This window comes from Falco punctatus (genome assembly GCF_963210335.1).
Source record: "Falco punctatus genome assembly, chromosome: 8".
NCBI lineage: Eukaryota > Metazoa > Chordata > Aves > Falconiformes > Falconidae > Falco > Falco punctatus.
In genome coordinates, this window is record NC_137588.1 from 20,244,226 (window position 1) to 20,262,017 (window position 17,792).

At 39.3% G+C, this 17,792-nt stretch overlaps 1 protein-coding gene across 6 annotated transcripts in view; it reads right to left on the bottom strand.

The window, feature by feature from the left end:
• The window catches only part of RAPGEF4 (Rap guanine nucleotide exchange factor 4), a 209,043-nt gene that overhangs the window by 96,880 nt on the left and 94,371 nt on the right, over positions 1–17,792 (bottom strand). The window contains exon 1 of one of the 6 annotated variants that reach the window (XM_080399588.1): positions 10,278–16,279. The exons of the other annotated variants lie outside the window; for them this stretch is intronic. The gene's annotated coding sequence lies outside the window, so the exon portion shown is untranslated. Of the gene's footprint in view, positions 1–10,277; positions 16,280–17,792 lie in introns of those variants that run through there. 6 annotated transcript variants of the gene reach the window in all.

Sequence of the window (17,792 nt, forward strand, 5' to 3'; positions counted from 1 at the left end):
TCTGATAGGAGAGAGCAGGTTCTATTGAGAAGTAATCTGCTATACTTCACCCTTTTTCTGACAGCAAGAAGAATGATTAATTCTTGAAGCAAGCATATTGTTATACTGGGACAAGATTTTCTGTCCCTCTAGAAGACAAGACGAGGTCACTGGTAATACTAGAGTTAGAGCATTTCTTAATTGAAGGGCTACCTAATTTGCAACGACCTACACTTCCGTCTGTTTTTGTAGGGCTCTTTCTCTGTCGTGAAGCAAGACAGACAAAGCTTGTTATTGTCACTTTGATACTGTGTATCCACTTACTGTTCAAAGACAGTCTTTATATAGAATATGCAGTAAAATAAGCTACAGCATGAGTCACTGCAAGAGTCCATGCTTCTTGAGCATTATGAGGCACCAGAGGAATCAAATGACTTGCGTATGGGAACAAGGCATTATCCACCAAGCCACAAGTGTAATTATAGAACAGCCTGTAAGAAAGTTTTCATTAACAGAGAGAAAACGCTGCCTTCACATCTAAATTCACTTCACTTAATTCTTCTGTTAACTCACAACTCTAAAACAGTATTAGAGACAAGTTTTGAAACCCATATTGTAATAAAAATCAAATACATTAGAAATAAGGCAAAAATATTGTTTCCATATAATATGTATATATTTTTCCCCATATGGTAAGTGCTGTTTATCTGATCTGTCTTCCTTTGAAAGTACTGAGGGGAATTCAGTGTTATAGAATATGAAGCTGTACACATATGCCTACCATATTTAACTGGCTAGTTTTCAATTTACAAGTATTCCCCTACACATTGCTAGCTGGTTCTTTAAAGAGCATCACAGAATGCAATTTTATACTGTCTCTTTAGTTTTATAAACTTCAGATTTCTGTGAGAGTCTTGGTATCTTTTAGATAAGACAGCCACTGTAATCTCTGTCTTCTATGCAAGTTCATTATTTGCATAACTCCTATGGAATTAAAGTCCATCATACACACCTGTGTTGGAATGGATCCTTAGCTGACATAAATTAACAGCTTCACTGGCTTCAGCAAAACTGATTTGTATTTATTGATCTGTTCCAATAGCACTAACGAGCACCTGCCTTCTGGCAGGAAGGCGTATTGTCCACTAACTAGTACTGAAGACTAGATCTCAGGAGATCTCTGCCATATTCCCAAGTTGCCACTCACTCACCATAACTGATACTTGAACCAAAACTGGTTCAAACTGGGAAATGTGAAGTCTGACTACCCTTTAACAGATTTCCTGTTCATTTCTGCAGTGAGAAATTTCATCCTTGGGAAGGGCCACATACAGCCAGCCTATGTTCCAGCTGTGTCCCGGCCCTCTTCTATTCCCAGGCACTGTTGCACTGCCTCAGCAATAGGGAACGCAGATAAGCACAGGACTTCAAAGGCCCCTCCGCAGAAGAACCACACAACGATTTCAGAAATTTTTTTCACCTCAAGCTTTAGGAAATCACTGTAGGTTCCAAAAACAGTAAACAAAAGCCCTATGGAATAGTATGACATACTCTTGCCACTGTCTTGTAAAAACATCTGGTGGTGGTTTTTCATGGCAAAATCACAAAGGTTTCCGATCACCGGTATCACCTAAGCTTAACAAACTTGACAGGTGTTACAAAGATGGCATGCAAACAGGCCTGCAGACCTATTGAATGACTGCAGGGCCCAGTGAGTGTCTGTAGTGCTAGCTTCAGCTAGAGCTAATCCTGCTGCAAACAGAAACAAGTGGGAAAACACAGAGAAGAGAAGAAAGTGCTAGTGCCCGAATACTTAATAGGGAATTATTTGTCAACAATAGCTGCATCAAATCTGGCCTCTTACAAAGGAAAATAGCTACAAGTGTTCAAAGGTGCCATTTTAATGAAGAAGTGAGCAAAATAAGATGCCAAGCAAGACCAACACAAGCCTGCTGATTTCCTCCGCCCCAAGACAGAAACTAAAGGTCCGATGCACCAATGTGTTACTCCAATTTCAAGTCAGTGTGACTTTTTTCCAAAAGACATAAAACTCAAATAATGCTTATATATCAGCTTAATTAGAACAACAGAGAGATGTAATTCAGGAGGGGTTTCCAGAGTGTATACTAGTAGCAGAAGGAGATGACGGTGGCCAGAAAAGCTGTTTCAAGCTACCAGATGAAAGGTAAGTGACAAGACTTTGGACTGAACTGACACTTCCTTTGTTGGAGCAGCACTCCCAGTAGAGAAGCTGATTGTCTTTTCTCTAATTTGTGCAGAGCTACATTTTATCTAGATCTCTCACCATCACCCTAAACAGTACAAAGAACAGTAACACACGCATTAAAAACAGCTCCTAAAGTGGCTCTGTCTAGTAGAAAATGCTACAAAGAGCCTGACCCAAATCATCTCTGAATTTATCAGTATGTTTTAGAAGTTTCTGAAAGATAAAAGATTTATCTCCTTAGAACTAAAATTCTCAGTGTCACATGTTAGGCATGGCTTACTAATGAGAATGAATACTATGTTTGGTATGTTCCTTTATGGTTCTCTTTTCATGCCTTGCAGCAGAATGGTCAAATCTCTGCAGCTACGGCATCCAGAGGCCTGCTTTGCGGTGGCTCCTTGTCACGCAGCCCAAGCCATACTCTCTTCCTGCATGGACAAGTGGCAGAGTTCAGTTTTCAGACACTGAAACAGCCTGATGGGCAGCAGGAGGCACTTGGCTATTAGGCAGCAGGGTAGCCAAGCAGCTGCTCCCTGGTACCTGACAGGAAAAGGCCATAGGCCAAATAGAAAGAACCTGCAAGCTAGGGGTGACCAGTTGGGCACCAGGGTTATTCATGAGGGACTGTTTAACTTGATCTCTATAATCAGTGCATCACCATCCCTGTGAACACAGCCCAGTGGAATGCTACTGAATTAAATACTTAATATTTGTAAAACACTTCAAGGTATGTAGATTAAGGATCCCACAGAACTGCTAAACAAAATAATATTATTTTGCATTCCTTCAGGAACAGACAAACACTACAGTATGTAACTGGGCTGATATCTCTTTAAATATAGATCATTAGAGCTCTCCTGAGATTCCCATCAGTGTCAGTAAATGTATGTACAAAGAACTACTCATTTTATTATCTTACAATACAAAACCCCATGCATATATCCACAGTCATTATATATTCAGTACATTCCCTTTAATGTCAGTACATCAACTGCATTTCAGTTGAGATTTAGCATTCATCATCACATTCAGGCAAGTTTTGTCTTGCCTTCTCATCTCCCATACTTGATCTGCCTCTTTAAACTTGGCATTTCTAGCAACCTCTCCCAGCTAGGTTTTAAAAGTAGATTCTTCTCTCTGCTCAATAAGCAAGAGAACAGTATATAATTTCCTGTTTTATGTACATCTGGCACTGTAGAATGAACCATTGCATCCTACCAAGGCAGCAGAAAAAAATAGCTGAAAATCCTCCTGTATGGAAAACAGCTCTGCAGCACTGGCTATAAAACCTATTACATATTACATGAAAGGTTAGCAGATTTCCTGGCAGAATATAGTACAGTATGTGGGATTTCGTTGCTGTATAGGAACAGAGCACTGACAGAGAGAGGGCCTTCCATCAAACACTAAATGGCGAACCTCAATCTGCTTTTCTCTGCACTAAATAAAAAATGTCAAGAGAAATCTGGCAGGAGTCTACACTTTCTAATGTTAATATTTTGAGTGATAGCCTACACAGAGCATCTGCAACAAAATAACCTTCCCTATTTAACTGGCAAACAAGCTGAGGGTACAAAATATCCTAAAGCACTGAAATTACTTAAGCAACCACGCTCCATTTATAGCAACAACTTAGGCGTTTCAGAAACTACACAGCACTGACATTCAGTGATCCCAGGGACAGAATTTAAAGGTATTTCAGCATTCAGAGACACAGTTACCTAAGTGCTGGCCCTCTTAACAATCCCACAATGAGCATATGATAACTTCGGGCTTCCACGTGAGGTTATGAACTATCTTTATCAAGCCTCCAACTCCAATAAGAGAGTTATTAAATGAAGATGACCCTCTATTCAAATACAGTCTTAAAAAGGGGAACCATGATGAGAAGTTCATCTTTGCAATGATAGCACACAACAAGGCCAAGCAACTGCTGGTTGGGACTGTAGTGGGAATGATCTTACAGTAGCATTAGAAGCTTCATTCTGTTGTCCAAGGCGTTTCATTCAGTTGTTCAAGCAGAAAGCAGACTGCCTGAATCAGGGGCCAGGTGAGGCAAGAAGAAAACTTGTTTCCCAGTTTGCACCCTGGTAGACATCCCTTCGTCATGGACTCTGGAGAGCACAAGTAGGATAAGAGTGCATTTGTCTTCCACTGACTTTTAATTGCTTTAACTTTCACTGTTAATAAAGCAATACTGCTTTCCAAACCTTCCCATAAAATTCTAGCTCTTCAGTTGTCTTTCAATACTCAACTGTCACATGCTCCTCAAAGAAGTAAACTCCTCAGGAGGAGTCTGGGAAGGCAGCACCTGAGATACTCTCAGTGCCAGAACTAGTCCATGGAGCCTTGATAGTTGGTCAGGTTGTTTTACAGCCCTTGTGCCTGCAAAAGCACTGCCAAACTAGGAATCAAATACCTACGAAAACCTCACCTAAGCATTTGTGGAAATAATAGCCAAAATTAACTTGGAATGTTGCCATACACTTAGGTAAGGTCATGACATGATGTGGTTACTTGTCGGTACTGATATTTATTGAAGTGGAATAAAGTGCTATTCATGAGCTAAAAGCCAACCCAATGTTTTATTCAGAATTAAAATGCTTTTTGCAAAGAGGATGGCTTTTCCAAAGTGCTAAGCACTGGGCCAGTTCTGTTTCCTTTAATGTCAGAGGCAGCTTGTGAAAACAGCTGCCCTAATTTGAACCATTATGCTGGCTGTTCAGGGCAACTGCAGTCTGACAAGCCAGCACTGTCTCCCTGGGAGATGAATATGGCTATGGGTAAGCAAGCAAGCTGGCACAAAAAACAGGAGCTTGGGCACAAGGGTAACTAGGGATTGACACGGCTTCCCTGGCTATCTGGAAAACCTTTCCCTATTGTGAGTAAGCTGGGTGAAAGCTGGAGAAACTCTGTTATGGTAAACTGTATTTCAGAAGCACATAGGATGGCCAGGACCATCAGTCAAAGACCAGCAGGAATTTTAGTTACAATTCCATTATGACTAAAAAAATGCAGCATTACAGGGACTATATATTTCTCCCAGGCCTCTATTCTGTCCAAGTTCAACACGACATACCTGGAGTCTAAACATTCCAGTTAGATCAGTAATTTAATCTACCATGTGCATCGTTTTCTAAATACATTTTCACTGAGCTATTGCTGTTGTTGCACACCATTACAATTTAAATTACAAGGGTACATGATACATATAGCTGGTATTGAGTTCAAACCGTTAATGTTAAAGAGAATGAGGCAATACTGCATATGCCTCATTACCAGGCTGTATGACCAACCCTAGAAATTTCCAGCCCTTACAAATATGATGACAGCCAGTCCATCATGTCTGGGACATTGCTACCCACAAATAAGGTCAGCCCAGATTCAAAACCTTTCTGTGATGTTTCAAAATATATCTTGCAGATCACTGGAAAACCCATTCCTGCTCTTCAGTGTCCTCTTAAGAAGTGACAGAAGTCACCAATATTAGTAAAACAGAAGCTACTGGCTAAAATCAGGGAGACCTAAGAGAGGAATGCACCTGGAATTAACCCACTGAGACTTTTATGTTAGCTATATAAGTCATTGCAGCTACATCTTTTTCAACCTTGAAAATATAAATAAATTTGTAACAAAACGTTTTTGGAAATGTTCTTTTTCCCTTAACATAGTAAGGCCTACTTCAACAAAGATCTTAAATGCTAAGTTTTCATTCAGGTACAACTCTGTCTAATGTACTCTTCAAGGAGTTCAAATCACTAATGGATGCAGCTATTCAATACCACCCACTTGCAACCCTCTTACCATCTTTGCTTCCTTATGCAGTCTATTCTTAAACAGCATCTAATTATGTGTATTCCCAGCTTCAAAGCTTTGTACTAGACATTGATGATATTGAGTGGCAATGCATGATGTTACTCTGTCTATAAATCTCTTTTCTTGGAAATCCCTTTCTAAAGAATCACAGCAAATCCAGATTACATCCAATCCCTTCACACATTCCCATGCATCCCATGGCTGTTGGCTGTGGTACCACAATACAAAGCATTCAATGCAACAATGGCCTATGCCCTGCCAACTGTTGGCTCCTGCTCCTGTGCCCAACACGTCACCTTCTTGGCCAGGTCTGCAAAAATTGAGAAGGGGGGCCTACTGTGAACAGGGAGCACTGAACAGATTTGGGACTTTATGAAATTGCTTGCAAAGCCAAGAAAGAATAGCCAGAAAGGGGCAAGGCAAATCCTGAGGCAATATTTGCCTCTTTGTAACATGAGAAAATAGCCACATTTTTCCACACAAGATCAGTTAAGGCATTTACAAAAGTAACCAAAGCACTCTATAAAACTCTAAAAAAGCAATAGAGCACTTGGTTTTCCTTTCCAATGTTACAACAAATTGGGTTTACATCTTTTATATAAAATTTTAGCAGTCTTGCAATGGAAATGAAGAAGATGCAAACATACGTATATATTGCATATATTCCACCCTATATTGCATTTCAGACTATCTCGCTGAAGCAATTTAATTAACATCAGGCAAAAAAGAAAAATGTAACATTAAGGTGATTCAAGATCTATTTGTATAGTCTTTCTTGTCACTAAAAATAATGGCCCCTTTTCCACTGAGAAAAGCTAAAAGTTGACTCCCATCCACCCTGAATCTGCATGGAATGTCTCATTGTCTCCAGCTGTATAAAGATAAATACCCATATTAATCAACCATTCCCAATTGTCTGTCTTCCAGATCATTGAGCATGAAAGAAGTCTCTGACTGCAGCTGGCACCACTACTCCGTGGCCTGTCCACAGTGCAGGGGTAATCTAGGTACTAGAGGCTGCCCGCACATCTCACTTCTACCAAGCTTTATGGTTTGAAAGAGAGTGCTTTGGAAATAAAAGTAGCCCTTCGGGCTTTGTTCTTTCATTTCAAAATACTTTCTGCTATTCTGTTTCTACTATGAAGTCAGCAGCCAACTATCAAGGAAAGACAGTTAGTCAAAGACCTCTGCAGAAGCCCCACGCTGACCCAGCAAGAGGCATACTCAAAGAGACTGCTTCTGGAGCCCTTTGTGTCTAATGAGCTGTTACATCGGATTACATTACTTAGAGAAGCAAAGATAGCAACATCAAACTCATACATATCAAATGGGACAGTCTCTTCTTTTTACAAAGTGCTATCAAGACTTACAAACTCAAAAGTAAAACTAAACAAATTCAAGCTATGCTTCTCTCCTTGTCCTGATACCCCTTTCCATGGTATTTTCCAGTAGACTGATACAGTGTTATCCACTCATGTATTTAGGTAACTATACAGTAAGTCTACCCATTATTTTCCCTCTCTGTACCAACTGTCCTAGAGTCTTCTGTAGAGCGTACATAATCATATCTAAAGATTTGGCTGTCCTTCTGATCCATCAGAATATGAAAATGGACAGGAATTTGGTCTCCAAGCCCTTTTGAGAGCAGATTTTATCAGTAGACATTCACTGAAATTCATAAAGAAAGCAGCAGGCAAACAGAAGCAGGCAAAAAGAATAGTGCGGCAGTTGCTTGGGTCATATGTACAGCCACCACTAAGATGACCACAAACCCAACCTCCTGGTTTTGATATGGGGCTGCACAAGTCAGGGCCTGGGGGGTTAGCCTATGTTTTAGGGCATGTCCTCTTCCTCTTTTCCAGAGAGGAAATTTAAACTGCATCTCTGGATACATCTGGGGATTTAGTCATCTTCAGACTATCTCTAGGAATAAAAGTAGCAATTAATTTATCTAAAAATCAACTCACTCCTCACCCTCCCCTGCAATTCCCCCTGAAGCATTCACTGAATAATTTGCCAATTAAAAACCAGACAGTCCACAAGTTTACTAGTCATTCATTTACAAAAAGACACAGGGCACCCATTTTGATGCTGCAGTCACATTTTAATCAAATATTAATCCTTAGAGGTCTTTGAAGGGATGAGACATTCCCTCTTTGACAAGCCCATTCTTAAAATAGCTTCTTTGCTTTAACAGTTAACAGGTCAAACAAGAATGCAGCAGGCAAGTCATGGATTAAATAGTACCTTCAACAAACAGGACTCAGCGACATCAAGAAAGAGTCAGAAATCACAAGCTGAGGGGGATGGGACAGTAATCAGGACATGCATTAACTTTTAAAGTTTGCCATTGTCCAATTGTTTTTGGATAGTGTGCATGACAGCGCAGGTCATCCACTGGAGCAGGCACCTTCAGATTAGGGGCTGCAAAAGCTCAATGCCTCCTTACAGCAGAAGTTCCATGAGGAAATGTGACTTGATCTAATTTTGGAATCTGGAAAAAAGACAAACATGAGGAAGGAAGTTTAAAAATATTTGGAAAAAAGTCCTTTCAGAGAAAAAGGAAACTCAAACCAGATAATTCAAATAGCAGTAAATCAGCATCAAACTGCTGTGACATGTCTCTTTGGAAACAGTACATAAGGATTGCTTGTCCCTCTCTGGAACATTTTAGACAGGGAGTAGGAAGTCACTACTATCTTGGGATGGGTTTAGCCCAGTGGTTTCCAGTCATCCCTGTATGTACTGGTACTGCAGACCTCCATTTATGTCCAACACACATTAAACTCTGTTGAGTTAGGTCCACACAGAGCTCCAAACATCCTCCCTTTGGTTTCAAATACTCCTACCTATAGAACAACCTTTGAAACATAAGTCTGCAATATTTCAGACCCCACAGATCATCAAAGCTAACAGACAGGAGATCTGCTAAGAAAAAGAATCAAAGGAAACTACTTTCAGGTTTCTGGGATAAAGACACAAACCCCTAATTCCACATGAATTTTTCAGTACTGTGCATACACCGCCAGCTAGCACAATCCCCCCCGTGGGTTTCTGCAGGACTGCCCAGGCCATCAGGGAGTACCTGATAAAGCCGCATACATACCTTCATGGAAGATCAGGATTACATCAGTCAGCTCCCCTGATTCACCTGGTAAATACCATCTCTAAGGGACTAGTTTGCTGAGTTAATTCATCATTTAACTTGTACAATTTTAAAAAATTCTTGGGTCACAGAGAAATGGAATTAAGACTTTATTAGCTAATTCCCAGTTGTAGGAGAGTAAATTCTCATTATGCACTAAAATGATCTAATTTACACTACAGTCATTCTCAGATGGGTGAATGGATGCATATTTACCTCACCATGACTCCAGAGGGCAAAGGTTTCTTCCCATTCTTACCTTTTTCTGTTGTCCTCTTCCTCCCTCCCACCCCTCTTTGTCTCTGACAGCTCTGTAAACAGTACAAAATTTATTTTGTGCCAGTGGAAAGAGGGAGAACAGGTAGTAAGCAGGGCAAAGAGGGTTACCACCTCCTCCTTCCTTCATCTTTCCTCCTGCATAGTGGCAAGCCAAACTTAACAGTAAAGTCAGAGGAAGGAAAAGGAATAACAAAACGGGTTTGAAAAACACCCATTCTGAAAAACGCTAGTTTTCAAGGAAAGGTGCTCAAATGTTAGAATTAGCAAACATAACTGAACGTAAAAGAATTCCAACTAGTCTTTCTAAAATGAAAGAACTTTGGTTTTAGGCTCTTCTCCCTCTATGTCTATGAGACAGTTACAAGGGTAATGAGATTTCACATACAAGAAGTGGTAAAAATATCCATATACTAACTTTCTACCATCCTACCACTGCTAAACTTTACGTACAACTTCTCCTATGAACATATTCTGTAAATTGTAGACATTTTGAGTATACCAAAAGACAGTCTATCCTAAGCCTCCTTTTTTGTTCTAATATGCCCCAACACTCTGCTGTAGTGGATTTTGAATTTATAAACTAAACAAGGCCCAGCTGGGTAAATAATGAGAACAGACAGCACTGTAGGACGTGGTTATTTATTCTAAATCAACCCTCAAACAACCTCATACTCTCTTTCCTGGAATCAATGTAATGCTGGAATTTCACATTTCAGCAATACAATCTATGTTTTCACCACAAGTGCCAATTATAGAGAGCTCAGCTGCTGCCTCTTCTCTTTTTAAAGCAGTTTACCATTGTTCTCGTACAGTCTAGTGTTGTTAACTCACCTATGTTTTCAGCTGAGTAAAGTATCCCACACTTCCCGACCTGAGCTGCTACGCAGTATTGCTGTATGGTCTTTCAGGGAATGTAGTAGTGAAGCCCACCTGTAGTCAGTCATTTTTCTGCATTGCCAAAGTTCTTTGCAACCATGGTGCAGTCAGCCTGTTAACTTTCCCTCTGACTTGTGCATGTCAGTACCAAATCTCTGCATCTGTAAAACACTTTGGGATCCCTGACAAAAAAAGGACTCTATGTAAAGGTCAGATTAATAGCTTTTTTCTTGAGCAAAAACATTTTAGGAGAAAATTTTAAACAGGCACACAAGTCTAGCATTCTGGAAATTCTCACAGCTGTTGTTTGCTACCTAAACTCTGTGCTGCTTAGAGTCATGTGTGTTCACATGATCTGCTAAGCTGGGAGATGGGGGCAGTCTCTTGCTCTTGAACTTTTTCCTCCTGCACTTTAAGATCTGCCCAGCAATGCTTTTATTGTGTACTGCTGAGTACATAAGCGCGCATGTAAAGGGCATGTGATGGCAGCTGCTTCCAAATGATTTATAACTAGTCTGTCCTTTATTTCCCTTTTTTTGGGTATTGAAAAAAAATCATTAAAATATCAGGACTTTTTTAAAAAAAACAATGAAACCAAAACCTAAAACAAATGCAACTTAAACCACACTTTGCCTTACATGGCAACCACAGAGTAAAGGAACCACATGTTCAATTTTCATTTTCTCCAGATATGAAAATATGTATACTAATTACTTTTAGAGAGTACTTTGACTCAATACACAGAGCATACTTCATATGGGCTATAATGTTTTCAAGATTTATTTAAAGGCTACGACAGAATGGAATACCAATAACATCACTGCAGGCTTCCTATGAGTAACAAATGAAGCACTAACTCTCTGGAAAGACATGAAGCTTACAAACGGAAACTCTGTCCAGTGCTGTAGTGATGAGCATTTAGAAATATAAGCAATCATTATAAGATTAACATAACCCATCAAAGTCCATAGGTCAGTCAGCTTTCTATTTCTGTGTTGTAACAGGAACTGTGGCATCAGCATAGGGCATTACAGGGGGATTAATGACTAGCTGGAATTAAAGGCCCTTGGCTATGCCTGAGGCAATTGGCTCCTCCCACCTACTCACTAATCCCATGAGATACTCTAGTCTCCTTTAGAGCATTAACATCCAGCTTTTTTACAAAATCCTTTCTGCAGAGGATTTTTGTGCTTAGTTTATTTGGAGGACTTTATATACATATGGGAGTAAAACTACAGTGAATTAGGGAGAGCATATTGGGGTGAAAAGCCATATCAGTGCCTTCAAGACTATGTTCACTGGGTACAAATGTTCTCAGATACCAAAGAATGCGAGTGGGCTTGTATTTTTATTCACTTGCTCTCTCTATTTGAAGTGAGATCTATTATTGCATTAACAACTTTCTGCTAGTCTTCCAGTGCTCCAGCTCCTTAAGGAAGTATGTGCGTCACTCCTGTTCAACTTTCTTGTTTTTTGACACCCTGCACCACTACCACTACTATCACCACGGCTGTCTAAATGTCACAGAATCTTTTGGATAACTGCTAGGCACTTTCAAAATTGGCTACAATGCATGTACAACAAAGATAATAACCATTTTATTCGTCATTGCTTTGAAGTTATTAGCACACTACAGATATTAATTTGAAAAATAAAAAAAAAAGGGGGGGGGGGGGGGGGGAAGTGATACATCATGTTAACCCCCAGCACAGTGTCTCCTCAGTTATGCTTTTTTACTCCTCAGCCAAAAAAAACCCTTTGTAAGCATTCACTGACTGCCTCTTGACATACAGAGAAAATAACGTTACAGACTTTCAGCAGTTACACTTGCATATTGACTGTTCTTCTCAGGTGAGTTCACCAAAACTGCAAAAAACCCTTCAGACCTGGACCCTGGATATTCTCTTCCTCAGAAAAGCATCACTCTGCAGAATAATACATTTGACTCTGATGCAATCTGGAATGCTGCCATTCACCACAGCAGTAACGGACATGAAAAGCAACAAATGAAATTGAGAGAGGTCTCTCTGACTGCTGAGCATCCACACTTCCATACTAATACTCTCTACTAACTTATACTATTCATAAAGAACTCAGCAATCAGAATCACTGTTATCACATGGTATAAAAAACACACCGTCTTATGTGTGTTAAAGCTTCCAGCTTGCTTGCTTGGTAATACTCTTGATCAAATTCTCTGTCAAATGCAGGTTTCAGTGGGGAAGTCCTTGCATATGTGGTCTTGCATATATATATATAGACTAAAGAGGACAAAGTTTTAATTACTGTAGCCTAATGTTGAAAATTTTCATGATTACCTTTAACTTTTTTAAGCTCCTGAAAAAATCTAACCTGTGCTGTGTGTTCCTTCAAAGGTACGGATCCAGTACCAGAACATAGTTATATGGCTGCAACAGTTAATTGTATATGTGGCAATACAGCAAATGTAGTAAAAGACATAAACAAAACATTTGCTACCCTGTTGTTTCAGAATTGTCCACAGATTACTTTAATATTAAAGGCATAGATCTGTACCAAATATCTCCCCAATGCAAAATGGAGCTGGCAATTTTATTACTGCTTATCATGGCCTGAGGAAATCTGCAATTGTGTCCAATTATCAGTTTTCCATAGCCTTCCACTGTCTGCAGGTTTTTTTGTTGTAGTGATGGCGATGATACTGGGATGGTTAACTTCATTCCCCTCAAAAAAAGATAAAAGCTGAAATGACAGAGTTTCTGGCAAGAGAATTTCTGGCAGAGGAAGCAAAGTAGGAAATGGATCTCCTGATATAAAACAACCCACTCGGTCTCATCTGAGAAAAGGCTTGCTGCCTGGGTATTTCTCAAATCTCTTCGCTGGATGAAAAATTGCCAGGGTTTAAAACATGTGAAGCTTTCCCGTTACGAGAATTATGTGCTTTACAAATCATGATAAATCCTTACTAAACTATGACAGTGTCAGTGTTTCAAACAGTTCCTTCCCTTCAGTGAGGTTGCATTTACAGTGCTATGAGCGGACTTAGATTATAGGGTCATTTTTCACTTGAACAGCCTAAAAGTGTATGTATAAATTGTATAAGCAGCGTTCAAGCACCAAACAAAAATGATGAGACACCTCCCTGAAGGAATTACTCAGTCCCTCGAGAATTTTCCTTGAATTATTCTTCACACCTTTCTTTCTGCCTCCCTCCTTACTCCCACCACTCATCACCTACCCAAGGAAAATGTCAGGTTATTCAATGGCCTTGTTATGACAAGAAGTTGCTATGTTAAGGTGGTAAGTTGAGAAATGGGGTTTGTATGGACTTCTGATGAAAAGTGCAACCTGAGCCTCCACCCCTTCTGCTAGGAAGTTCAGCTGGAGTCACTGAGGAAATAAAAAAAACAGACACAGGAACATGGAGTTTTAAAAAGAGCAGGGGCAGCCTAGTGCTGTGACCGGAAACAAGGAACAGACACCCATACTGCTTCCCCAGCTCAAACTGGAAAGCTAAGTGGGACATGCCCCAAGTGTAGCAGGAGAAGTCACACTATACTTCTGCCATGGCCTTGATCTCAGACACTGATGATAAAGATTGATTCTACATTTTACCATTCACTCTTCCTTTCAGTGATTGCTCCCTCCATTTTTTAGTTATTTGTTGAGATTTTCAGTACATAAAAATCCTGGCATTGCCATTATGGGCTCGGAGCCATGTGAGCAATCTTCTTAAAATACACTAACAAATCATCCATATGGTTATCCAATATGTAACTATTTACTTTCCAGGATAGTAAAAGAGAGGTAACAAAAACTATTAAAAGCTTTACAGAACTTCACAAGACACTGTCATCCTAATTAGGAGTCTATAATTTTCACTGAATAGCAGAGTTATAGACATCCATCTGCATGATCCCATTTTGAACATGTTTTCATTTTAAGTCTCCCTTAAACAAGACTGAAAGATCAGAGGAGTCATTGTCCTTAGGAGCTACCGGCTTGAGATCATTGTTGTATGTGCCCCAGCAGAGTCTGATACCATGCAGTTCACTAGGTTCTGGAAGAAAGGGACTTCAGAAACAGCATTTAGCAAGGCTGGGAAAACTACATGAAAGCTAGAAGGAGAAATACCAAGGAAATTCCTTTCCAGGTATGATCTTCTGTAACAGCTTATAACTGTTAAATGGTTTTCCATACAGGTTCCAAGATTTGGTTAGAGGACCCAATTGAGTTATAAAAGTTTGTTTTTCTTGTAAGCTGTAATTGGTACTGTTTCGCTTAACTTACATGTAAAATTCTCTTGCCCTTTCCAGAAAGTCACTGTTTCCCTAAAAGAAAATACTAGGATGAGACTTCACTTTGTTGAGACAGTTACCATGTGTATTGTCTTCACAGAATGTGCAACACTGTCTGAGGACAAAGTCATTTATCACAATTTTCTGTGTGTACTTCAGCAGGTAACTGCTGTTAGGCAAGTTGATCTGTGGCTACTTTATACACTGTAGCTTGTGAGTTAACATTTTATGCCAGCTTCTGCTGGTTGTCCTATGGAGTATTCCAGACAGTTCAGTGGATGGATTAGCAATTATTGAACTTGTGGAAGAAATCAATGGGCTCTTAGGCCTGCATATGCATAAAGCAAGATGGGAACTGTTCTCACATACTTTAAAGATCTACAGTTCTTAGGTCTCTTGGGGTAGTTGCAAAATGATGTCTCCTTTTATCAGATGTGACTAGTGCCCAGAAAAGACAAGGAAGAGCAGGAAGAAGGAAAGCCATGTCACCCCTTGTCCTGGCCAACAGAAATGGTAAGCTTCAGGACGGAAACACAACATATTTGTTACAGCAATACACTTTCTCCTTTGATATCACAGGACCTGAAGGCCCTGTCCTTGGGACAATACAATTTTCTTTTGTGACCAACACAGATAGCAGAGGCCAGTCTTTCCAGTTCCACGAAGTTGTACTCTTTTGTAGACAGAAAACTAGAAGAAATGCTTGAACTCCTATGATTATATTCAGGTATCTTTCTCAGAACAGCCTTTTTGTGTGAGATACCACCATAGGGCTCATGCTGCTTTAAGGTCTCAGGCCCTGCCTTGGTAACCTTGGTTAATAGGAGCTTTTCCATTAAACTCAATGGGAGTAAGAATATTTTGTGTGTTGTTTGCCTGAATATCGTAGGTATAAGCAAATTCAATATACTGAAATTGGCATCAGTGAGCCCCCTGCAGCTCTGAAAGTGCAGGGATTAGTGTCCATTAGCACACTTTTCTCTGAAGTACAAGAAACTGTAATTAGCATAAGTTTATCGCCTAAAACTGAAGGTGGAAACGAGACAAAAAACAGTCTAGTGGAAGAGCTTACAGATAACACTGAAACACTCAGCATAATAAACAGATACTTCTGAATTTCACTCTAGAGGATGTGCCTTGTTTTGACTAATGGAAACTGCATCCAAGACCAAACAGCCTACAAAAGGCGCTCAGCAGTCTCCAGTCCCTTCAACTAAAAATGAAACTTAAAAGAAGCAGTAACCTAAGTCCAAGTTCTGTCATATGCAGTGTAACTCATTTAGCACCTAGTTTTAACTGTGACTGCATTATGAAACTTCACAGAAACACACAGAAGCAAGTGTTTCTTTTAAGATCACAATATGAACTCAACTGTAGACTATCTTAGCAGACACAGCACTTCTAACTGTTCAGATATAACTTTGGTAGGAATCTTTACAGATTGCGTCCAGTTACAAAAAAAAAGAAAGAAAATCACTTACTTGTTTCATTATCTTTGTAAATCAGAATCATCTCCTGCTGTTCCGATAAACACAAATCACAAAAAAAGGATGCCTTTATTTTACCAACAGAAGCTCAACTCCATTAAGAGAAGCCAGATTTGATTATACTACTGTGTCACTTGTGAAAGAAGAATATTTCCCAGAACAAAAATATAGGAATCTTTGCCATGGAGTTTACAACTTACTTCTGTGCTAATGTACCCAATGTATTAACAAGGTCAAAGAAATCACCAATGCTCTTGGATTCCTGTTGCCTCTTTTTATGTGTTTATTATTTCATAAGTCAGACTGTTAAAGCTGTGGGTTCCCAACGGGAATTCAGCTTCAGGGGCTAAGTACAACTGAGAGCCCGTATGATCCTGCATATGCATATTTGTACAAAAATAAACTCTCCACTTGGTCCACATTTCATTTGCCAGTTGGCCAGGTTAGTTATATATTCTTTTGGGTAGAATGAGCAACCTTTTGCCATAAAGCTTTATCTTCCCCCTTCTCCATTCCCATCTATCATTCTTGTTGTAACTATTAATAGATAAACCGTAACTTTTGTTTTGGTTAAGACCTACACAAAGTATCTGTCCCACAAGAAACTGGCCCACATTCTGAGTATTTTAGCTCTGTGAAGGGGACAACTGCCATACAACTATCCCTACATTTTTCAATTGCCACAAAAATAAGCCATTTGTAGACTAAACACATGCAGGCTTTTTCTGCTTCTAAGTCTCTTATTACATTTGGTCATATCTACAACACTATAAAACAAATGTATTTGTACACATATTTTCACAAGTTCCTATCACTGAAGCATCCTTCACTCCTTTTTCATTTCATATTTTTGCTTGAAGCCCCTATCTTTCCCTAAAAGTAAGTAAATAAATAAAACATTATTCTTTTTATTTTTTAGAAATGCTTCCAAATTTCCCTCACTTTCAGACTGCACAGCAAGACCTGTCTTGGGCTTCCCTGCCTCATGCCCTAAAGCCATGAGAGAAAGCCTGAAATTCCACATCAGTAGATTTTATTACGTATTTTTTCTCTTTGAGCAAAGCACCACCTTAATATCTGAACAGTGAAATTCCACCTTTCCCTTTTATTCTCCCATGCATTATTTAAACATTCTGCTCTGAATTCTATGATTAGGGTATTCCTGAGTAGCTACAACCAACATGTTTATAGTCTGATACAGCAGGAAATGTGGGTTACCCAGGATAGTTTCACACATGTGTTTGCTGTACATGACCCTCAATTTAAATAATTAATTTAGTAAAAAATGAACTGAAATCAGATTTACTGCAAAAACTTTTAAAAATTAATTTTCAGACTAGCAATCGATGCTTATTCAGTTTCCATCTTACCCCTGCCTTCCCTTTTTGCAGATGCTTAAGTGACATTAAATTAAACAATTGCACAAATTTTAAAAATTGTAGGAAAATTACCATCTGCACTTAATTCAGAAATAAAAAGGTCCAGAGAAATCACTCTTTATGAACATTTTTCTTAACAGAAAGAATAAAAACATGCAAAAATTCTCATGGTACAATACATACATATATTTGTGGCATTCTGTCTTTCAAATCATTTTGAAATGTAAGATAACAGAAATTAAGAGAGATCTCACTACAATCTCACCCAAAACCTTACTCAATTTCTAAGACATGACTTAGGATTAAAAATGAAAACATCTTCAAAGA